Genomic DNA, 25,029 nt, shown 5'->3' on the forward strand with positions numbered 1-25,029 from the left:
TTTCACTGGGACAGGAAATGCCTGGTGTGAGAAATGGAGCCCAGGGCTCTGAACATTCCCTCTCCTCTCCTGAGGAAGGCTTCATGCTGGGATCCAGTTCCATGGGCCCCGACAGCACGATCCAACCTCACCCACTTCCCCATTCCACGTGTGTAAGCCTGGACCCTCTCAGCAGGATATCCGACTGCAGGAGGCCTCACCACTGTGTCCAGCACTGTCCTCACCCGAAATCCACACACAGGCTGCATTGATCGGGTGCCTTTAATGTGCCAAAGCTCTCAAGACGCTTCACATCGCTGCTGTAAGAACTGGGGGAGCGGGGGTTGGGGAGGCTTTAGGAAGGGTGATTGAAGGCCTGGGTGAAAGGATGGCGTTTGATGGAGGAGAGAGAGCTGGAGAGGAGGCGGGATTAAAACCGGGAGTTCAGAGATCGGGGACGAGGTGTCTGAAGACTCTGCCCATCAACAGTGGGATGCACGAAGCAGCGATGGGTAAGAGGCTGGAGTGAGGAGACCGAAGGGCCCGGGGCGGGGGTGGGGGTGGGGTGTAGCTCAGCAGGACGCAGAGGTACGGTGGAGAGAGGCCATGGAGGGAATCGGAGACAAGGCTTTCAAACTTGATGTGTTGGGGGTTGAGGGAGGCAGTGTAGGTCAGTGAGGTTATGGGGAGAAGGTCAGTGAGGTCAGGGGCAGTAGGTCAAGGGTGAGAGGTATTCGGTCTGGGGTAGTAGGTCAGTGGCAGTAGGTTAGTGAGGTCAGTAGCCGTAGGTCAGTGAGGTCAGGGGTAGTAGGTCAAAGGTCAGGGGTAGTAGGTCAGTGAAGTTGTAAGGTTTACACATTTCATGATCGAGGCTCAGCAAGAGGCCACAGACTGAAATGGTTTAAAAGAAACCTTTGGGACTGTTGGGCGGGAGAAAGATTGCCAGCCAGGGGCAGGTGGTGACTGATAACTGATTAGTGCGATTCCTGGGGTCAGGAACGAGACCCGATTAACATCGAGACAAAGGGTTTGATACAATCAAGCAGAGGAGCCCATGGAATAATTAGCCGGAGGGGAAAACCAGTTCCCTCTGGAGACTCCATGTCTGCGAAAACCCAGGCTAACAAAGGATCCCACAAGGTGTGCATTTTTGGATAACGGGGCACAAAAGATAAGGAGTTATCTTTTGCCCTGTCGATTCTGTGTGTGAATTGTGGCCATCCGAACATATCCAGACCCATCATCACAGCCATCGAGACTCATCCAGATACATTATCTGAAAGGCAGCCCAGCAGGAGATGTGTATAATCGAATGGATATATCTGTAAGAGCTGAGAACAAGAACTCAGAGAGAGGAACAACAGGTCGAAGAAACACCTCAGACCAGCAGGTCAATGAACTACAGCCATGAAGCAGCAGCGGGGACCCAACACCTTCCCTCGCTCCACGAGCCGACAATCGACAACAGCAGCAACTGGCTGGAAGGGCAATTGTATGTCTTCGGTCAATCTCTAAGAAGTCTTGCTGCGTAATGTTTATTTGGTTTTTGTGTAATAAACAAACAGTTGGGTTAAGCCTAAACTTTGCATTACGTGGAGTCTTTCCCGTAATTCCCGAGGTTCATGAATCAGAGAAGAGTGGGAAACCAACAACCTACAAGGTCAGGGGTAGTAGGTCAGTGAGGTCAGGGGTAGTAGGTCAGTGAGGTCAGGGGTAGTAGGTCAGTGAGGTCAGGGGTCATATTGGAACAGCACTTGGTGTGAGGCAGGGTATGGACACTGCATTTTGGAAAGTTGGGTTTTATGGAGAGTGGATGAAGGAAGCTGGGAGGGGACATCGGAATAATCGAATGTGGCGATGAGACAAGCTCAGCTAAGGGTTTCTTCCATCAAGGGGCTGATGTAGGGTGGAGATGGGCAATGTTGGAGATGGAAATAAGAGGCCGATGCAATAGAGAGGGTGTGGGGTTCGAAGTTCAGTCTTTGGAGGACCAATAGGAAGGAGCCATATTTCCTGGACCCGATTCGAGAACCAATGGGAAGGAGCCATGTTTCCTGTGCCCTATTGGAGGTCCAATAGGAAGGAGCCCGATTTCCTATTCCCTATTGGAGAACCAATAGGAAGGATCCATGTTTCCTGGTCCCTGTTCGGGGACGAATAGGAAGGAGCCAGGTTTCCTGTTCACTACTGGGGGACCAATAGGAAGGAGCCATGTTTCCTGGGCCCTATTGGAGGACCAGTGGGATATGGAGTGCGGACCCTTCCTGTTGTAAACGTGCAATCGTCGGCAGCTGATCCCAGTAAAAACACCCTGAACCGGAGCGGGGCCATGGAAGGGGAAGGAAAGGGGAAGGGAATCGAAGATGTTCTGAGCAGACAGGATGGGGCAGTGGGTCAGACCCTGTCCTGTCGCTCCAGCTCACAATGATGGGGTGAGGATCTCCTCCCTCTGCTGGGCCTTCATGAAATGAGCTTTCTGTCCAATCCGGTCCCCACTGAGAATAGGGCCACAGCACAGAACGGCCCTTAACTGGGGAATAAACAGCTAGTTTACTGAGAGAGGCCAAGGGATGGCCACTGTGGGGAATGGGGCCTTACTCCAGGAGAAGGTATGGTCTGGGGTCAAGGGTTAACATCCATTGGTGGGGCAGGGCACAGGGAGGTTTACTCTGCATTTCAGTGTATTGCACCTGGGAGTCTGTGGGGAAGAGAGAGGGAGAAAGAGGAAGTAATGGAGAGAGAGAGGGAGGGATGGAGAGAGAGGGGGGGATGGAGAGAGAGGGGGGGAATGGAGAGAGGAAGGGAGAGGGAGGTGAAGAGGGAGGGAGACAGACGGGGAGAAGAAGAGGAAGTGAAATGTGCTGATGTGGCTTTCTCTGGGTGAAGACATTTACATACTGAGAGATGGGCAGTGAGACTCTCTCAGGCTGCAGGTTTATAAAGCAGAGCCCAGTGAAGGGCAGTTTATCAGTAAGCAGGCACAGGGACAGGAGCAGACACCATGATTTCACCCATCCAGCTGATCTGGCCTCTGGCATTCTGCGTCGCAGGTACCAATCTCTCTCCTTCCACGTTTAATATCTCCCTGCTGTCGATTTCTGTCCAACTCTACTGACCAGTGATTGAAGGGCAAATGCTGACACTAGAGGAGAGCTCAGTGTCTCGAGCAACCTCTCATTTTACAGCGTCTTTCTGTGACAGTGTTTACTTCACTTTCTTTCCCCATTTCCCCCTCAGGTATCAGTGGGGACGTCATCATGACCCAGTCTCCCCCGGTGCTGTCAGTGAGTGAGGGACAGACTGCAACCATCACCTATACCGCCAGTGCATCCGCCAGCAATGATGTTCATTGGTACCAGCAGAAAGCCGGGCAGAAACCCACTCTGCTGATCTATAATGCAGTATCTCGTTTCACTGGAACCTCCAATCGCTTCACCGGCAGTTACCAGTCCAACACGTACACCCTGAGCATCAGCAACGTGCAGAGAGAAGATGTCGCAGTCTATTACTGTCAGCAATATTACAGCTCCCCTCACGTTCAGTAAAGGAACCAAGCTCAGACTGAGTAAGTAAACCCCAATGCTCCGTTATTAACACTTTAAATACTGAATCTTTCCAAGACACAAATGCTGAATATGCGAAGGTGTTAGTTTACATATGATTACACTCGAGCCTCCCGTCTTTTCTCATCTAAATCTATCAGCATATTCCCTTCTCCCTCATATCCCTGTCTAGCCTCCCCTTAAATACATCGATACTATTCACTTCAATCACTCCCTGTGGTAGCCAGTTCCACATTCCCACCACTCGCTGGGTAAAGAATTTTCTCCTGAATTCCCGATTGGATTTCTTGCTGACTATCTTATATTGATGGCCTCTAGTTCTGCTCTTCCCCACAAGTGGAAACACTCTCTCTGTATCCACTCTATCAAAACCTTTCCTCATGTTAAAGAACTCGATCAGGTCACCCCTCAGCCTCAAGAGAAAAGAGCCCCAGCCTGTTCATCCTTTCCTGATATGTACACCCTCGCATTTCTGGTCCCATCCTTGTAAACCTTCACTGCACCCTCTCCAGTGCCTGTGTATGGGTTATATAATATGGTGGAGAGCTGCGGTGAATGAAAGGGTTAATTGAAGAGTGCTGTGTATGACAGGGAGCCCGGCTGTGTTCCTTTACCCACACTCCCCCTTCACCCAGCAAAGTATAAGTAACGAACTGTTACCCACCGTGTGGAGGAGATCTGGACGTTGGCACACTGCGGTCCCATCCCTGCACCATCCCCGGAAATCGGTCCCGAGCCTCCTGCCTGTCTCAGTGTGACAGACACGGTGTGTGAGACACGGGCAGAGTGTGGGTGTGAGTGAGTGAGCTCGCTGGGGGCAGTCTGTGCTCCTGTCACAGTCTCTGATATAACTGAGCTCAGCCTCAGCACACTGACACTCCCGAGGTCCCGCCTCCCCCAGCTCCAACTCTGATCTGTCCAGCCCCCGCTCACCTCCTGTCCAACTTCTGATCACAAACAGGGGCAGCAGGGCTCGCAATCCGGCGGCTGCAGTGCTCCAGGGTTGTGGGGAGACTCTCAGTTGCTGTTTCTGTGGCTCGAGTTCAGCATGATATTTATCCCGCAACCTACATCGCTTAAAAATCTCAATTACCTCATTGTTGTGTGTGGGAGCTTGCTGTGCACAAATTGGTTGCCGTGTTTCCCACATTACAACAATGACCGCACTTCAAAAATGTACTTCATTGGCTGTGAAGCACTTTGAAAAATCTTGAGGTGTGAAAGGCGCTATATAAATGCAGGTCTTTCTTTAATTTCTCTTTTCTTTTTATTAACTGGGACTCGCACAATTCCCCTGCTGATTAAACCTGGACCCAGCAGAAAATCCCCAGATCACGGACTAACGTTCCATAAGAACATGGGAATTAGGAGCAGGAGGAGTCCATTCGGCCCCTCGAGCCTGCTCCGCCATTCAATGAGATCATGGCTGATCTTCTACCTCAACTCCACTTTCCTGCACTGTCCCCATATCCCTCGATTCCCTTAATATCCAAAAATCTATCGATCTTCGGAATATTCTCAAGGACTGAGCCTCCACAGCCCTCTGGGGGAGAGAATTCCAGAGATTCACCACCCTCTGAGTGAAGAAGTTTCTCCTCATCTCAGTCCTGAATGGCCGACCCCTTATTCTGAGACTGTGACCCCTGGTTCTAGACTCCCCAGCCAGAGGAAGCATTCTCCCTGCATCTACCCCGTCAAGCCCTGTCAGAATTTTGTACGTTTCAATGGGATCCCCTCTCTTTCTTATAAACACTAGAGAATATAGGCCTAGTCTATTCAATCTCTCCATTGGACAATCCCCCATCCCAGATGTCCGCCTGATGTGTCTGCGTGTTTGTCACATGTGACGGAGCAGACAGCAGGAGTTCCACCAGCAACACAGGACGTTACCTCAGTGCCCGGCCCATTTTCCCCATCCACTTACCTCATTCTTACAGGTAAACGGGCTCAGCACCTGCCCTCGGCCGGTGAAATGTCTCCCCTCTACACCACAGGCTGCCTGTGATCTGCTCCCCATCTCACTCCTGAAGGCACTACCTCTGGGGCACAGCTCCCCTCCCCAAGTGTGCTCACTGTTCCAGTGTGAGCACAGAGACTGAGCTCCCCAAGTGGGCTCACTGTCCCAGTGTGAGCCCAGAGACTGAGCTCCCCAAGTGGCCTCATTGTCCCAGTGTGAGCCCAGAGACTGAGCTCCCCAAGTGGGCTCACTGTCCCAGTGTGAGCCCAGAGACTGAGCTCCCCAAGTGGGCTCACTGTCCCAGTGTGAGCCCAGAGACTGAGCGTGTCAGGCTAATCGACCGTGAGGTGTCAATCGTGGCTCAGTCACTAGCACGCTCGGCTCTGAGAAAAGAAAGACTTGCATTTATATAGTGCCTTTCATGACCACCAGACTACCCAAAATGCTTTACAGCCAATGAAATACTTTTTGGAGTATAGTCACTGTTGTAATGTAGGAAATGCAGCAGCTAATTTGTGCACAGTAAGCTCCCACAAACAGCAATGTGATAATGACAAAATAAACTGATTTTGTTTTGTTGATTAAGGAATAAATATTGGCCAGGACACCGGAGTGGGATTTGAATTCACAATTTTTAACTCAGAAGCGAGGGTGCTACCAACTGAGCCACTTGCTGACACCATTCAGCCTAGCCTCTGTGCCGGCCAACAAAGAGCTATCCAACCTAATCCCACTTTCCAGCTCTTGGTTCATAGCCCTGTGGGTTACGGCACTTGAAGTGCACATCCAAGTACTTCTTAAATGTGGTGAGGGTTTCTGCCTCGACCTCCCTTTCAGGCAGTGAGTTCCAGACCCCCACCACCTTCTGGGGGAAAATATTTCTCCTCAACTTCCCTCTACCCACACCTTAAATCTATATCACCTGGTTGTTGACCTCTCTATTAAGGGAAATCGGTCCATCCTAGCCACTCTATCTAGGCCCCTCATAATATTATACACCTCAATTAAATCTCCCCTCAGCCTCCCCTGCTCCAAAGAAAATAACCTCAGCCAATCCAATCTTTCCTCATAGCTAAAAATTTCCAGTCCTGGGAACATTCTTGTAAATTTCCTCTGTATCCTCTGTGGTGCAATCACACATTTCCTGTAATGTGGTGACCAGAACTGCACACAGTGCTCTTCCTCTGGTCTAAATAGTGTTTTATACAATTATAGCATAACTTCCCTGCTCTTGTATTCCATGCCGCGACTAATAAAGTCAAGTATTCCGTATGTCTTCTTAACCATCTTATCGACCTGGCCTACTACCTTCAAGGATCTGTGGACCTGCATTCCAGTGTCCCATTATTCCTCTACACTTCTCAGTGTCCTACCATTTAATGTTTATTCCCTTGCCTTGTTAGCCCTCCCCAAATGCATTACCTCACAGTTCTCTGGATTGAATTCCATTTGCCACTGTTCTACCCACCTGACCAGTCCATTGATATCTTCCTGCTGTCCACAGCTTTCTTCCTCACTACCAACCGCACGGCCAGTTTATGTATCATCTGCAAACTTCTTAATCATAGAAAAATAGAAACATAGAAAATAGGTGCAGGAGTAGGCCATTCGGCCCTTCGAGCCTGCAACACCATTCAATAAGATCATGGCTGATCATTCCCTCAGTATCTCTTTCCTGCTTTCTCTCCATACCCCTTGTCTCATTGATGTACATTGTAAAGAGCTGGGGTCCCAGCAATGAGCCCTGCGGCACTCCACTAGTCACTGCCTGTCATTCTGAAAAGGACCCGTTTATCCCAACTCTCTGCTTCCTGTCTGCCAACCAGTTCTCTATCCACATCAGTATATTACCCCACATACCATGTGCTTTGATTTTGCACACCAATCTCTTGTGTGGAACCTTGTAGGGGATCATGTCCCCGACGTTGAAGTAGAAACATATAAACATTGAAAATAGGTGCCGGAGTAGGCCATTCGGCCCGTCGAGACTGCAACACCATTCAATATGACCGTGGCTGATCATGCACTTCAGTACCCCATTCCGGCTTTCTCTCCATACCCCTTGATCCCTTCAGCCGTAAGGGCCACATCGAACTCCCTTTTGCATATATCTAACGAATTGGCCTCAACAATTTTCTGTGGTCGAGAATTCCACATGCTCAGAACTCTCTGAGTGAAGAAGTTTCTCCTCATCTCGGTCTTAAATGGCTTACCCGTTATCCTTCGACTGTAACCCTTGGTTCTGGACTTCCCCAACATCGGGAACATTCTTCCTGCATCTAACCTGTCCAATCCCGTCTGAATTTTATATGTTTCTATGAGATCCCCTCTCATTCTTCTAAATTCCATTGAATATAAGCCTAAATCATTGGTGTATATTACAAAGAACAAGGGACTTAGTACTGAGCCCTGCGGAACCCCACTCGAAACAACCTTCCAGTCAAAAAACACCCGTTGACCATTACCCTTTGCTTCCTGCCACTGAGCCAATTTTGGATCCAACTTGCCACTTTTCCTTGGATCCCAAAGGCTTTTACTTTTCTGCCACGTGAGACTTTGCCAAAAGCCTTGCAAAAATCCATGTATACTACATCAAAGGTGCAACACTCATCGACCCTCCTTGTTATCTCCGCAAAAAATTCAATCAAGTTAGTCAGGCACGACCTTCCCTGAACAAATCCGTGCTGACTGTCCTTGATTAATCCGTCCCTTTCTATCTGATAATTTATCCTCTTCCTCAGAATTGTTTCTAATAATTTTCCCACCACTGAGGTTGAGCTGACTGGCCTGTAATTACTCGGTCTATCTCTTTCTCCGTTTTGAAACAAAGGTACTACGTTAACAGTCCTCCAGTCTTATGACACCACACCTGTAGCTAGAGAGGATTGGAAAATGATGGTCAGAGCCTCCGCTACTTCCTCCCTTGCTTCTCTCAACAACCTGGGATACATTTCATCCAGGCCTGGTATTTATCCACTTTCAAAGCTGCTAAGCCCCTTAATACTTCCTCTCTCACTATGTTTATCTCATCTAATATTCACACTTCTCCTCAATTACAATGTCTGCATCGTCCCTCTCTTCTGTGAAGACAGATGCAAAGTATTCACGAAGAACCATACCCACATTTTCCGCCTCCACACACAGGTTACCTTTTTGTTCTCCAATAGGCCCAACTCTTTTCTTAGTTATCCTCTTGCTCTTTACGTATTTAAAAAACATCTTTGAGTTTTCCTTGATTTTACTTGCCAATATTTTTTCATGCCTTCTCTTTGCATTCCTAATTTCCTTTTCAATTTCACCCCAGGACTTTCTATACACCTCTGGGCTTTCTGCAGTATTTGCTCTGGGTATCTGACATAAGCGTCCCTTTTTTGCCTTATCCTACCCTGTATGCCCTTCGACATCCAGGGGGCTCTAGATTTGGGAGTGCCACCCTTTTCCTTTGTGGGAACATACTTGCTCTGAACCCTCACTATCTTCCCCTTGAATGCCTCCCACTGCCCTGACACTGATTTACCTTCAAGTAGCTGTTTCCAGCCCACTTTTGCTAAATCACCTCTCAGCTGAGTAAAATGGGCCTTTCCACAATTGAGAACCTTTATTCCTGCTCGATCTTTGTCCTTTTCCATAACTACCCTAAATCTAACTGAATTATGATCACGAGCATCAAAATGCTCTCCCACTGATACCCCTTCCACCTGCCCAGCTTCATTCCCTAAAACTAAGCCCAGAACCGCCCCCTCCCTTGTTGGGCTTGCTAAGTACTGGCTATAAAAGTTCTCCTGAATGCATTTGAAGAATTCTGCGCCCTCTATTCCATCCCAGTTAATGTGAGGGGAGTTGAAATCCCCGACGATTGCTGCCCGATTGTTTTTGACCTTCTCAGCAATTTGCTGACATATTTTCTCTTCTATCTCCCTCTGACTGTTGAGGGGTCTATAGTACACTCCCAGCAGTGTGATCGCCCCTTTTATGTTTATCAGTTTAACCCATATGGCCTCATTTGATGATCCTTCTAACATATCCTCCAGAGTTGCCGTCTTTCAGATGAGACGTTAAACCGAAGTCCCGTCTGCCCTCTCAGGTGGACATGAAAGATCTCATAATCACTATTGGAAGGGCAATATTTATCCCACAACCAACATAGTTAAAACCGATGATCTGATCATGATCTTATTGCAGTCTGGGAGCTTCATAGAATCAGATAAATTTACAGCATGAAAGGAGGCCATTCGGCCCATCGTGTCCACACCGGCCGACAAAGATCTATCCAGCCTAATCCCACTTTCCAGCTCTTGGTCCATAGCCCTGTGGGTTACGGCACTTTACGTGCATATCCAAGTACTTTTTAAATGTGGTGAGGGTTTCTGCCTCTACCACCCTTTCAGGCAGTGAGTTCCAGACCCCCACCACGCTCTGGGTGAAGACATGTCCCCTCAAATCCCCTCTAAACCTCCCACCAATTACTTTAAATCTATGCCTTGGTTGTTGACCCCTCTGCTAATGGAAATAGATCCTTCATATCCGCTCTATCTAGGCCCCTCATAAGTTTATACACCTCAATAAGGTCTCCCCTCAGCCTCCTCTGTTCCAAAGAAAAGAAACCCAGCCTATCCAATCTTTCCTCATGGCTCAAATTTTCCAGTCCAGGCAACATCCTCGTAAATCTTCCTGTGTGCAATTGGTTATAAAGCACCTTGGGACATCCTGAGGTTGCGAAAGGCGCTATATAAATTCAAAGGCTTTCTTTCATTGAAGTGGGAGGGCCCTGATCCTGACCCTCGCCCATTGTCCGCGCACTCTGACCTTCCAGGAGGTCATGGGATCATTGGGAGCAGTGACCCTGCCTGACCCCGGAACATTGAGGCTAATTGTAGCCTCACCCTTGACCTCACCGCAGTGCTAGGCAGCAAGCTTTTAAATGCAATCTAGAAGCTTCTACACCGACCCCCAACATGAAGCCTTGCTGAAGTGTGTTTATACAAGTGTGCCGCAATGTTCCCGGATAAAGTTCTCCCGATCTGTGTGTGATCTGAGCTTTCTCACTGCTGAGCCTGTTTCCCCTGTATCCACCCATCCACAGTTCGAGCTTCCTGCCAGTGAACAGCGTCTTAACGGGACACTCAGTCTTTACTGACTCTTACTGTTAACCATTTCAGTGCTGAATGTGTGCCAACCCTGCACTGCAGATGTTTACACAATAGTCCAATATGATTTTGAGTATCTGCCGTGGCTCAGTGTGTTGCACTCTCGCCTCTGAGTCAGATGGTTGTGGGTTCAAATCCCACTCCAGGGACTTGAGCACAAAAATCTAGGCTGACATTCCAGTGCAGTGCTGAGGGGACACTGCACTGTCGGAGGTCCTGTCTTTCAGATGAGACGTTAAACCGAGGCCCCGTCTGCTCTCTGAGGTGGATGTAAAAGATCACATGCCACTATTTCGAAGAAGAGCAGGGGAGTTCTCCCCGGTGTCCTGGTTGATATTTAACCCTCAACAAATATGACAAAAGAAAAGATTATCAGGTCATTATCACATCGCTGTTTGTGGGAGCTTGTTGTGCGCAGATTGGCTGCTGTGTTTCTCACATTACAACAGTGACTACACTCGAAAAGTACTTCATTGGCTGTAAAGCGTTTGAGATGTCCGGTGGTTGTGAAGGGCGCTATATAAATGCAAGCCTATCTTTTTTTTTAATCACCTTAACATCAAACGCATTTATATTTAGATTAAACGTATCAAGCGAGGCAAAGAAGATTAAGAATTAGTGTTGCTCACCTCTAATGGTTAATCACCAGCCAGGAGTTCATTAACCCAGGTCTCCGTTATCAGATGTGAATTATCCCCACACGGAAACACCCACAGTGACACACACACACACACACGCATACACATACTAATATACACCTATTAAACATCATTCTCCTCCCTTTCAGAACGAGGGAAGACAACACCCACGCTGACCCTGCTGCCCCCCTCCCCGGAGGAGGTCACGACCAAGGGCACTGCCACCCTGGTGTGCCTCGCCGATCACTTCTACCCCGATGCGGTGGAGGTGGAGTGGAAGAAGGACGGGGCGACCATTTCGGCCGGGGTCCAGACCAGCGACTACCTGCGAGCTTCGGACAACACCTACAGTGTCAGCAGCCTGCTGACCCTCTCTGGCTCCGACTGGGAGTCCAACGCCAGCTTCTCCTGCAGCCTCACCCACGAGAGCCTCTCCTCTCCCCTCAGCAAGGGGGTCAGGAGAGCAGAATGTGCGTAGTGTGTCAGGGACAGTCCGCGGGGGAGACACAACTTTAAATAGAACAGGGGGTGAGCCGGGAGGCCAAAGGTCATTGTCAGCACTGCATTTCTACTCTCTTCCTTCTCGGGACCGGGTCAGAGAAAGCATCTGAGGGTCAGGGGATAAGGCACGTTATTGGGGCAGTGTCGAGGGAGCTTTACTCTGTATCCAACCCGTGCTGTACCTGCCCTGGGAGTGTTTGATGGGACAGTGTAGAGGGAGCTTTACTCTGTATCTAACCCGTGCTGTACCTGCCCTGGGAGGGTTTGATGGGACAGTGTTGACTCGTGCTGCCAAATAAAACCTCTCGAAGATGCTGAAGACTGTCAGCAGAGTAAAACTGATGTTAAACTGTGAAGTGCCGCTTCAGTAAGCAGATCCCCTCCCTGCTCACCCTGCTGTTTCAATTCAAGGTTTTGTCCCCGTTTAAAGGGACAGGATTCTCACGGTGTGGAGAAAATCCTCACAACTGTTTTAATAAAGCTGCATTCTCCCTGTGAATGTCTCCAGCTCGCTCTCGCTGGGCTGTTTATTCAAGTCTTGTTTCTGTAAATGTGAATCTGTAAAAGGCAATAAACGTGAAGAATATTCAGTCTGTGTCTGGCGAGTGCTTTGGAAATGTCCCACCTCCCCCTCAGCTGGATTGGCTGCATTTCAGTAAGTGTCTGTCCTGATTGGCTGGGCGGGCTGTCAATCAATGGCACGTCAGCAGGAGATTTGATTCAAAGCCAATTATCAATCATTTTAAAATGATCAATTTTACCTCGAGCCCCTGGAGTGCACAAGATTAAACACAGAGACACTGAAAGCTGCTGGGATTAAACCCTCCCAGTCTGAGCATTGGCTCTCACTCTGCACACTGGGGGTGTTGGGACAGCTCCCGATGGTGGGATCGCACTGTGCACTCTGTGTGCTGACTGCTGGGAGCAATCTGGGGACAGGAGGCCACAGTCACAACGTTGCATTCTCTCTCCTTAACGTGTGGCTCGTGGCAGCAGCACAAAACTGTACCGAGTGAGGCCTCAGCTTAGGGAGAGGAGCAGTCAGTGTATCACCGTGTACATGTCCCTGAGTGTTAGTGTGGCTTACCTAGCACCGCCTGTAGGTGTGTGTGTGTGTGTGTGAGTGTTACCCAGCACCGCCTGTAGATGTGTGTGTGTGTGTGTAACTGTTACCCAGCACCGCCTGTAGAAACATAGAAATGCAGAAAATAGCTGCAGGAGAAGGCCATTCGACCCTTCGCGTCTACACCACCATTCAATAAGATCATGGCTGATCATTCCCTCAGTACCCCTTTCCTGCTTTCTCTCCATATCCCTTGATCCCTTTAGCCGTAAGAGTCATATCTAACTCCCTCTTGAATATATCTAACAAACTAGCCTCAACAACTCTCTGTGGAAGAGAATTCCATTTGCTCACAACTCTCTGAGTGAAGAAGATTCTCCTCATCTCTGTCCTAAATGGCTTACCCCTTATCCTTAGACTGTGACCCCTGGTTCTGGACTTCCCCAACATCGGGAACATTCTTCCTGCATCTAACCTGTCCAGTCCTGTCAGAATTTTATATGTTTCTATGAGATCCCGTCTCATTCTTATTAACTCCAGTGAATACAGGCCCAGTTGATCCAATCGCTCCTCATATGTCAGTCCTGCCATCCCGGGAATCAGTCTTGTGAGCCTTCGCTGCACTCCCTCAATAGCAAGAACATCTTTCCTCAGATTAGGAGAACAAAACTCAACACAATATTGCAGCTGAGGTCTCACCAAGGCTCTGTACAACTGCAGTAAGACCTCCCTGCTCCTGTACTCAAATCCCCTAGCTCTGAAGGCCAACATGCCATTTGCCTTCTTCACCGCCTGCTGTACCTGCTTGCTAACCTTCAATGACTGTAATACCATGACATCCAGGTCTCGTTGCACCTCCACTTTTCCTAATCTGCCGCCATTCAGATAATATACTGCCTTCCTGTTTTTGGCACCAAAGTGGATAACCTCACATTTATCCACATTATACTGCCTCTGCCATGCATTTGCCCACTCAACTAACCTGTCCAAGTCACCCTGCAACCTCTTAGCATCCTCCTCACAGCTCACACCGCCACCCAGTTTAGTGTCATCTGCAAACTTGGAGATATTACACTCAATTCCTTCATCTAAATCATTAATATATATTGTAAATAGCTGGGGTCCCAGCACTGAGCCCTGCGGCACCCCTGCCTGCCATTCTGAAAAGGACCCGTTTATCCCGACTCTCTGCTTCCTGTCTGCCAACAAGTTCTCTCTCCACGTCAGTATATCACCACATTACCACGTGCTTTAATTTTGCACACCAATCTCTTGTGTAGGACCTTGTCAAAAGTCTTTTGAAAGTCCAAATACACCACATCCACAGGTTCCCCTTTGTCCACTCTACTCGTTACATCCTCAAACATTCCAGAAAATTTGTCAAGCTTGATTTCCCTTTCATAAATCCATGCTGACTTGGACTGATCTTGTCACTGATTTCCAAATGCGCTGCTATTTCATCTTAAGTAGGTGTTTGTGTGTGTCTGCCTGTTACCCAGCACTGTCTGAAGGTTGTGTGTGTGTGTATATGTGTGTGACTGTTACCCAGCACTGTCTGTAGGTGTGTGTGTGACTGTTACCCAGCACTGTTTGTAGGTGTGTGTGTGACTGTTACCCAGCACTGTTTGTAGGTTGTGTGTGTATGTGTGTGTGTGACTGTTACCCAACACTGTCTGTAGGTGTGTGTGTGTGTGTGACTGTTAGCCAGCACTGTCTGTAGGTGTGTGTGTGTGTGACTGTTACCCAGCATTGTTTGTAGGTTGTGTGTGTGTGTGACTGTTAGCCAGCACTGTCTGAAGGTTGTGTGTGTGTGTGTATGTCTGTGACTGTTACCCAGCACTGTCTGTAGATGTGTGTGTGATTGTTACCCAGCACTGTTTGTAGGTTGTGTGTGTGTATGTGTGTGTGACTGTTACCCAACACTGTCTGTAGGTGTGTGTGTGTGTGTGTGTGTGTGACTGTTACCCAGCACTGTTTGTAGGTTGTGTGTGTGTATGTGTGTGTGACTGTTACCCAGCACTGTCTGCAGGTGTGTGTGTGTGTGACTGTTAGCCAGCACTGTCTGTAGGTGTGTGTGTGACTGTTACCCAGCACTGTCTGTAGGTGTGTGTGTGTGTGTGACTGTTACCCAGCACTGTTTGTAGGTTGTGTGTGTGTATGTGTGTGTGACTGTTACCCAACACTGTCTGTAGGTGTGTGTGTGTGTGACTGTTAGCCAGCACTGTTTGTAGGTTGTGTGTGTGTGTGACTGTTAGCCAGCACTGTTTGTAGGTTGTGTGTGTGTATGTGTGTGACTGTTACCCAGCACTGTCTGTAGGTGTGTGTGTGTGTGACTGTTAGCCAGCACTGTCTGTAGGTGTGTGTGTGTGTGTGACTGTTACCCAGCACTGTCTGTAGGTGTGTGTGTGTGTGTGACTGTTACCCAGCACTGTTTGTAGGTTGTGTGTGTGTATGTGTGTGTGACTGTTACCCAACACTGTCTGTAGGTGTGTGTGTGTGTGTGTGTGTGTGTGTGTGTGTGTGACTGTTAGCCAGCACTGTCTGTAGGTGTGTGTGTGTGTGTGTGTATGTGACTGTCATGGCAGCCTGAGGATGCTCCAGCTCCTGGGGGGGCTCGGGGGTCAGTAGGGTAGGTGGAGGGGGGATCAGGGGGCGTGATAACCTCACATTTTCCCACATTATACTCCATCTGCCAACATTTTGCCCACTCACTTAGCCTGTCTATATCCATTTGCAGATTTTTTGTGTCCTCCTCACAATTTACTTTCCCACCCATCATCAGAGGCAGTCCCTTGGAATCGAGGAAGACTTGCTTCCACTCTCAGAATGAGTCCTTCGTTGGTTGAACAGTCCAATACGAGAACCACAGTCCCTGCCACAGCTGAGACAGATAGTCATTGAGGGTATGGGACAGGTTTGCTGCACGTTCCTTCTGCTGCCTGTGCTTGTTTTCTGCTTGCTCTCGGCGATGTGACTCGAGGTGCTCAGCACCTTGCCGGATACACTTCCTCCACTTAGGGTCTTTGACCAGGGACTCCCAGATGTCAGTGGGGATGTTGCACTTTATCAGGAAGGATTTGCGGGTGTCCTTGTAACGTTCCTCTGCCCACCTTTGGCTCGATTGCGGTGAAGGACCTCCGAGTAGAGCACTTGCTTTGGGAGTCTCGTGTCTGGCATGTGGACAATGTGGCCTGCCCAGCGGAGCTGATCAAGTGTGGTCAGTGCTTCAATGCTGAGAATGTTGACCTGGTCGAGGACACTAATGTTGGTGCGTCTGTCCTCCCAGCAAACTTGGCTACTTTACACTCAGTCCCTTCGTCATTAATAGAGATTGTAAATAATTGAGGCCCCAGCACCAATCCCTGTGGCACCTCACTAGTTACTGTTTGCCAACGAGAAAATTACCCATTTATACTGAATCTGTTTTCTGTTAGTTAGTCAATCCTCTATCCATGCTAATATATTACCCCCAACCCCATGAACTTTTATCTTGTGCCTTTTATGTGGCACCTTATCGAATGTCTTCTGGAAATCCAAATACACTGCATCCACTGGTTCCCCTTTATCCACTTTGCTTGTTACATCCTCAAAGAATTCCAGCAAATTTGTCAAACATGATTTCCCTTTCATAAAGTCATGCTGACTCTGCTTGATTGAACTACGCTTTTCCAAATGTCCAGCTACTGCTTCCTTAATAATGGACTCCAGCATTTTCCCAACCACAGATGTTAGACTAACTGGTCTATAGTTTCCTGCTTTCTGTCTGCCTCCTTTTTTCAATAAGGGCGTTACATTTGCTGTGCGTGCTTTGGAGAGAGCGTTAAAAGGAGCGGCGACATCCAGAATACCAGATTTTGCCTCAATTCAACAACAGCAACCTGTATTTATATAGCGCCTTTAACGTAGTGAAACGTCCCAAGGCACTTCCCAGGAGTATTATGAGATACAAAATTTGACACCGAGTCACATAAGAAGAAATTAGTGACGGTGACCAAAGAGGTATGTTTTAAGGAGCGTCTTGAAGGAGGAAAGAGAGTTAGATAGGCAGAGAGGTTTAGGGAGGGAGTTCCAGAGCTTGGGGTCTCGGTAACAGAAGGCACGGCCACCAATGGTTGAGCGATTACAATCAGGGATGCTCAGGAGGGCAGAATTGGAGGAGCACAGACATCTCGGGGGGTTGTGGGGCTGGAGGAGATTACAGAGATAGGGAGGGACGGGCCATGGAGGGATTTGAAAACAAGGATGAGAATTTTTAAAAAAGAGGTGTTGCTTAACCGGAAGCCGATGTCAGTCTCTACCTTCCCCTCCCCACACCGAGCCATTCTCCCTCCACCCACAAAAGTCGCTCCCCCACCTCCCTCCCTAGCCCTCCCTCACTCCCACCCTCCTGACACCACATTCCTCCCCCATCCCAACCCCCCTAATCCCTCACCCCAAACTCGCTCCCCACCTTTCTGCCCCCCTACCTCACACACACCTCCTGACCCCTCCCATTCCCTCCGCTCCTCTGGAGCCAGAGTAGGCCATTTTGCCGCTCGAGCCTGCTCCGCCATTCAATGAGATCATGGCTGATCTTCTAACTCAACTCCACTTTCCTGCACTGTCCCCATATCCCTCGATTCCCTTAATATTCAAAAATCTATCGATCTCCGTCTTGAATATACTCAAAGATTGAACCTCCACAGCCCTATGGGGCAGAAAATTCCAAAGATTCACCACCCTCTGAGTGAAGAAGTTTCTCCACATCTCAGTCCTAAATGTCCGACCCCTCATCCTGAGACTGTGACCTCTGGTTCTAGACTCCCCAGCCAGAGGAAATATCTGCCCTGCATCTACCCTGTCAAGCCCTGTCAGAACTTTGTATGTTTCAATGAGATCACCTCTCATTCTTTTAAACTCTAGAGAGTATAGGCCTTGGAACTTGCGGAACCAAGGCGGGTAGATGGAGTTCAGATACAGATGAGCCATGATCTGATTGAATGGGGGAACAGGCTCGAGGGGCTGAATGGTCTCCTCCTGTTCATTGTGTCCAGCAGCAGCTGTGTACCTCTCCGCAACCTCATCTTGACTTTTATCAGTCGCATCAGAGCCTTGATTCCCTCACCAGGGGGCTGGTGTTTCCAGATCAATGTCCAGCTGATCGATGCCATGAGTCAGACTCAGTGAGTGCTGTCAGCGGGTGGAAAGGCTGCTCTAACTGCAGCCTTGTTCTAATGCATTTGGGGAGGGGCAAAAAGGCAAGGGAATACACAATAAATGGGAGGGTACTGAGAGGGGTGGAGGAATGGAGGGACCTTGGAGTGCATGTCCACAGATCCCTGAAGGTAGCAGGCCAGGTCGATAAGGTGCTTAAAAAGGCACTCAGAATACTTGCCTTTATTATCCGAAGCATAGAGTACAAGAGCAGGGAGGTTATGCTTGAACTGTAGAAAGTACTAGTTAGACCACATTTAGAGTACTGCGTGCAGTTCTGGTCACCACATGACAGGAAAGATGTAATTGCACGAGAGAGGGTACAGAGGAGATTCACGAGGATGTTGCCGGGACTGAAGAATTTTAGTTATGAGGAAAGATTGGATCTGCTGGGGGTGTTTTCCTTGGAACAGAGGAGGCTGAGGGGAGACCCTATTGATGTGTATAAAATGATGAGGGGCCGAGATAGAGTTGATAGACTAGACCCATTTCCCTTAGCAGAGGGGTCAACAACCAGGGGGCATAGATGTAAAGTAATTGGTGGAAGGTTTAGAGGGGAGATGAGGAAACAATTCTTCACCCAGAGGGTGGTGGGGGTCTGGAACTTACTGCCTGAAAGGGTGGTAGAGGCAGAAACCCTCACCACATTTAAAAAGTACTTGGATGTGCACTTAAAGTGCCGTAACCCACAGGGCTACGGACCCACAGCTGGAAAGTGGGATGAGACTGGATAGCTCTTTGTTGGCCGGCGCGAACATGATGGGCCGAAATGGCCTCCTTCAGTGCTGTAATTTTCTGTGATTCTATGATCGTGCTGGTGGTGGTGACCACTTTAAAAGTCGCAGCATACATTTTATTGAAACTATTTCCATCCCCGGTTTCCCCGCTGCCAATAATTGGATCAATCGATGCTGTAGCGCCCCCTTGTGGTACATCTATATGGGCTCCACCCAAATCCCTGCTTTCAACCCTTGAACCCACATACGCTAGCTGGAGCCGTGCTCCTTAATCACAGCATCTCACAGCACAGAGGGAGGCCATTCGGCCCATCAAACCTGTGCTGGCTCTTTGAAAGAGCTGTGGACTACTATGGCCTGGATAAATGATCCAGAGACACGAGTTCAAATCCCACCACGACAGCTGGGGAATTTAAACTCAGTTAATCAAATAAATCTGGAATAAAAAGCTAGTATCAGTAATGGTGACCATGAAACTGACGGATTGTCGTAAAAACCCATCTACCTGGCCTGCTACCTTCAGGGATCTGTGGACATGCATACCAAGGTCCCTTTGTTTGTCTACACCTCTCAGTGTCCTACCATTTAATGTGTATTCTCTTGCCTTGTTAGACCTCTCCAAATGCATTACCTCACAGTTCTCCGGATTGAATTCCATTTGCCACTGTTCTGCCCACCTGACCAGTCCACTGATATCTTGCTGCAGTCTACAGCTTTCTTCCTCACTATCAATCGCACAGCCAATTTTTGTATCTTCTGCAAACTTCTTAATCATACCCCCTACATTCAAGTTTAAATCATCGATATATACCACAAAAAGTAAGGGACCTAGTACTGAGCCCTGCGGAACCTCACTGGAAACAGCCTTCAGTCACAAAACACCCATCAAACATTACCCTTTGCTTCCTGCCTCTGAGCCAACTTTCCACTTTTCCCTGCATCCCATGGGCTTGTACTTTCGTGACCAGACTGCAATGTGTCACCTTATTGAAAGTCTTGCTAAAATCCATATACACTGCATCAAACGCAGTAACCTCATCGACCCTCCTTATTACTTCCTCGATTAATTCAATTAAGTTAGTCAGACACGATCTTCCCTTAACAAATCCATGCTGACTGTTCTTGATTAATCCGTCTATCTAAATGAAGATTTATCCAGTCTCTCAGGATTTTCATCAATAATTTTCCCACCACTGAGGTTAGGCTGACTGACCTGTAATTACTCGGTCTATCCCTTTCTCCCTTTTTAAACAAAGGTACAACATTAGCAGTCCTCCAGTCCTCCGGCACCACACCTGTAGCCAGAGAGGATTGGAAAATGATGGTCAGACCCTCTGCTATTTTCTCTTTTGCTTCTCTTAACAGCCTGAGATACATTTAATCCGGCCTGGGGATTTATCCACTTTCAAAGCTGCTAAGCCCGTTAATACTTCCTCTCTCACTATGTTTATTTCATCTAATATTTCACACACCTCCTCCCTGATTACAATGTCTGCATTGCCCCTCTCTTTTGTGAAAACAGATGCAAAGTATCCATTAAGAACCATATCCACATCTTCTGCCTCCACACACAGATTACCTTTATAGTCTCTAATAGGCCCTACTCTATCTTTAATTATCCTCCTGCTCTTTATGTATTTATAAAACATCTTCGGGTTTCCCTTGATTTTACTTGCCAAAATGTTTTCATGCTCTCTCTTTGCTTTCCTAATTTCCTTTTTAATTGCACCCCTGCACTTTCTATACCCCTCTAAAGTTCCTGCAGTATTGAGCCCTCGGTATCTGTCATAAGCCTCCCTTTTTTACTTTATCCTACACTGTATTTCACTTGACATTCAGGGCCGCTAGATTTATTAGCCCCACCCTTTTTCTTTAAGGGAACAGACTTACTCTGAAACCACAGGATTTCCTCCTTGAATGCCTCCCACTGCTCTGACACTGATTTACCTTCAAGTAGCCGTTTCCAGTCCACTTTGGCCAAATCTCATCTCAGCTCAGCAAAATTGGCTTTTCCCCAATTGAGAACTTTTATTTCTGGTCTATCTTTGTGCTTTTCCATAACTACACTAAATCTAACTGAATTATGATCACTGGCACCAAAATAATCTCCCACTGATACCCCTTCCACCTGCCCCTCTTCATTCCCCAAAACCAAGTCCAGAACCGTCCCCTCCCTTGTTGGGCTTGTTACATACTGGCTAAAAAAGTTCTCCTGAATGCATTTTAGGAATTCCGCACCCTCTATACCTTTCACACTAATTTTATCCCAGTTAATATTCGGGTAGTTGAAATCCCCTACTATTACTGCCCTATAGTTTTTGCACTTTTCACAAATGTGCCTACATATTTGCTCTTCTCTCTCCCTCTGACTGTTTGGGGGTCTATAGTACACTCCCAGCAGTGTGATTACCCCTTTTTCGTTCTTCAATTCGACCTATATGGCCTCATTTGATGATCCTTCCGACATATCATCCCTCCTCACAGCTGTAATTGTTTCTTTCAATTGTTTCAGAATTGCGACCCCCTCCTTTTTTACCCTCTCTATCCCGTCTGAAAACCCTGTAACCAGGAATGTTGAGCTGCTATACCTGTCCTTCTTTCAGCCATGTCTCAGTAATAGCTATAATATCGTACTCCCAAATGTCTATCTGTGCTCTCAGCTCATCTGCCTTATTCCCTATACTCCATGCATTGAAGTATATACCATTTAGCACTGCCAAACTGCCTTGTTGTCTAATTTTTAGGCTTTGTTTCCTCTGTCTTCCAAAATCACTTTCTGTTGTTCTGCTTTCGAATTCCAGCTTTGCTTCTCTCCCCACTGAATCCATTCTCAGGTTCCCATCATCCTGCCAAGCCAGTTTCAACCGTCCCCAAAAGCAATAACAACACCCCCCACAAGGATATTGGTCCCGGCTCTGTTGAGGTGCAACCCATCCATCTTGTACAGGTCCCACCTCACCCAGAAATGGTCCCAATGCCTCAGCAAACTAAAGCCCTCCCTCCTGCACCATCTCTCCAGCCACGTATTCATCTGCTCTGTGCTTCTATTTCTGTAGTCTCTGGTGTGAGCTCAAAATAAAGTGTGACATTGGTCTTTTATTGCAGGTCTCCAGAGTGCCTCCCCAACCTGTGAAGCCTCCTTAAATACCTGTGCTCCCAAGGGATTATGGGATCCCTTGGGACTCCAGGGGATCAGCCCTCTGGAGGCTGTACAGAGTAAATACAAGTCCACATATATAACAACTAGCACGTGGCACCGGCAGTAATACGGAGATTACGACCTTTGAGGTCTTGCTTTTTTATCTGTCTCCTTGCTCCCTAATCTCTGCCTGTAGGATCTCATCCCTCTTGCTGCCTATGTCATTGGTACCAATATGGACCACAAGCATTGGCTGTTCACCCTCCCCCCTCAGAATGTACTGCAGCCACTCAGTGACATCCTTGACCCTGGCACCAGGCAGGCAACATACCATCCTGAAGTCACATCTGTGGCCACAGAAATGCCTGTCTGTTCCCCTAACTATCGAATCCCCTACCACTATTGCTCTTCCATTCTTCTTCCTCCCCCCTGTGCAGCTGAGCCACCTGTGGTGCCGTGGACTTGGCTCTGGCTGCACTTCCGAGAGGAACCATCACCCCCACCAGTACTCAGAACAGAATATTGGTTGGCGATGGAGTTGGACTCAGGGGACTCCTGCACTACCTGCCTGGACCTCCTCTTCTGTCTGGTGGTCACCCATTCCCTCTCTGCCTGCACAATCTTAAGCTGCAGGGTGACCACCTCTAGAAACGTGTTATCCACGAAGTTCTCAGCCTCGCGGATGCACCGCAGTGACTCCAGCCGCCGCTCAATCTCCGAAACGCGGAGCTCGAGTTGCTGTAGCTGGTGACACTTCCTGCTCATGTGATCGTCCAGGCCACGAGAAGTGTCCAGGACTTCCCACATGGCACAGGATGTGCTTCCACGGGACAGAACTGCCCTGCCATGCCTCTATTTAATAGACTGAGAACTAACTGAACAGAAATAAATTTAAAAGTATAAAAAAGTAAATAACGGCCTGGACTACATCATTCTGGCCATAATTTCTGGATTTGTTCACCCCACTGAGGGCGAACACCGTCGATGGGCCATTAATGGGCCTTAAGTTTTCAACTCAGTCAGCTGTGGCTCAATGGGCAGCACACTCACCTGAGCCCGAAGGTTGTGGGTTCAAGTCCCACTCCAGAGACTAAGCTCAGAAATCTAGACTGACAGTCCCAGTGCAGTACTGAGGGAGTGCCGCACTGTTGGAGGGGCCGTCTTTCAGGCGAGAGGTTAAACCGAGGCCCCTCTGCTCTCTCAGGTGGGCGTTAACGATCCCATTCCACTGTTTTGAAGAAGAGCAGGGCAGTTCTCCCCAGTGTCCTGGTCAATATCTATCCCTCAATCAACATCAAAATCAGATTGAGGACGAAATTCCTGCGCTGTGCACCTGCATTACTGCCTCTGGGGGGCGCTAATGGGGTGTGACAATGTTTTCCCTGGGGAGGTGGGGGGCGTGGCTCCCGGCTCCCTCGGAGATTTAGCAGAGAAGCGAAATGGATAGCGCTCCGTGAGTTGTGTCCGCGCCAGGCCTACGGGTCAAAAACCGGGCCGCACTTCGCTCGCGGAGTGAAACTTACCGGGAGCCGTGCGCCGCCGCGCCACGCCATTTGTTTTTGCCGACTTACCGGTCGGGCCTTTCTGTGCCGATGTGGTGGGGTCGGTGCCATGAAGGTGCAGCTTGACATTCGCCCCCGAGCCCACCCCCAGGGGAAGTGCTGCGCACCACATTGCGCTCCACTTCCTGTCAGGGGCCGTGACCCCAATTTCGCTTCCAGGGCGGGACTTCGGTGTGGGAAAAGCTACCGCCATAACCGGGGCGATACGCAATTTGGGCCCATTATCTGGTCATAGTCACATGTGGGAGCTTACTGTTCACAAACTGTCTGTCGTGTTTCGTCCATTACCGCAGTGACAACACTGCAAAAGTACTTCATTGGCTGTAAAGCGCTTTGGGATGTCCTGACATGGTGAAAGGCGCTATATAAATGCAAGTCTTTCTTTCCAATTGAGCTCCACATCTTTGAAACCCAAACCCGCGGACAGTGACGGACAGGTAAAGACCCTGTGGTCCATCCAGCCCGTCCCACACAATTGTGATACCTTGTGTATCACAGTATAGACTCTCCACCCCACCCAAAGCTACCTGATCTCCTGGGAGAGGCGAAAAACCAGCTAAAAAACCCATTGGGGGAAATAAATCTGGGAAACTCCTCTCCGACCCCCGCCCCCCGCCCGAGGCGATGGAAACTAGTCCAGGAGGTCACTGTGGCCCTGGATTCCCTGCAGTAACTACCTTCTGTAAGTGGTGATCTCCGCACCGGCCACAAACAGGTCCTGCTCTCGCTTATGTACAGTTCATGGATTTAAAATTACAAGTTTTCCCCACAGTGTCAAGTGCTGCAAATACTGTGTTACATTATCAGGGTTATATTCTCACTGTCTGTCATTGTCACAACACTCGCTATATAAATGCAAGTTGTTGTTGTGTTCAGGGGCTGCTGTATCTGGCTCAGGCTTCTTATCCATCCCCCCTTCCCTTCCCCCTCCATTGGGGGCCGTGCCTTCAGCTGCCTTGGCCCGAACTCCCTGCTCCCTAAACCTCTCTGCCACTCCACCCCTCTCCTCTTTTAAGACCTCCCTTCAAACCCAATCTGTGACTGAGGGCTTTGATCACCCTCCCAGCCCCTCCCCCTTTGGCTCAGCACCACTTTGACCAGATTACGCCTCTGTCAGCTGCCTCGGGATGTTGCTCTAAAGTTCCAGTTGCTATAGCAATGCAGGTTGTTGCTGCTGTACCTGGTGGCAGAGCGTCTCTGTGTGGATATACCCCGTGCACCGAGCTCCGCAGTGAGGCCTCCCACAGTGGAATGGCCTGCCAATGCTCGCTGCAGTGCGGAGTGGCTGCTGACTGGCCAATCGGTCTGAGACACCGCCTCACGAGCGGACGAGGAGATACACGCTGAGATCCACCATCAAATGACACGTGGGGAACTGGAAATGATTCTGCAAACCTGACTGGAGGTTTGGAACAAACGGGTTTTACAAACCAATCAATTGAGTGACACAGAAATTGTCAAAAAATTTGGTCTTCTCAGAAGCAACATCGCCCCCTTTTGGTATGAAGACAGCACTGCCAATTTCCCTCACAATTTGACTGAGCTGCAAT

The 25,029-nt window shown here is 48.7% G+C and overlaps 1 pseudogene; it reads left to right on the forward strand.

Moving 5' to 3' along the window:
* The first annotated feature begins 2,964 nt into the window (after positions 1 to 2,964).
* LOC139241264 (Ig kappa chain V region Mem5-like) lies at positions 2,965 to 12,320 on the forward strand (annotated as a pseudogene).
* Positions 12,321 to 25,029: the final 12,709 nt, after the last annotated feature.

The sequence above is a fragment of the Pristiophorus japonicus genome, unplaced genomic scaffold, assembly GCF_044704955.1.
Source record: "Pristiophorus japonicus isolate sPriJap1 unplaced genomic scaffold, sPriJap1.hap1 HAP1_SCAFFOLD_1014, whole genome shotgun sequence".
Lineage (NCBI taxonomy): Eukaryota > Metazoa > Chordata > Chondrichthyes > Pristiophoridae > Pristiophorus > Pristiophorus japonicus.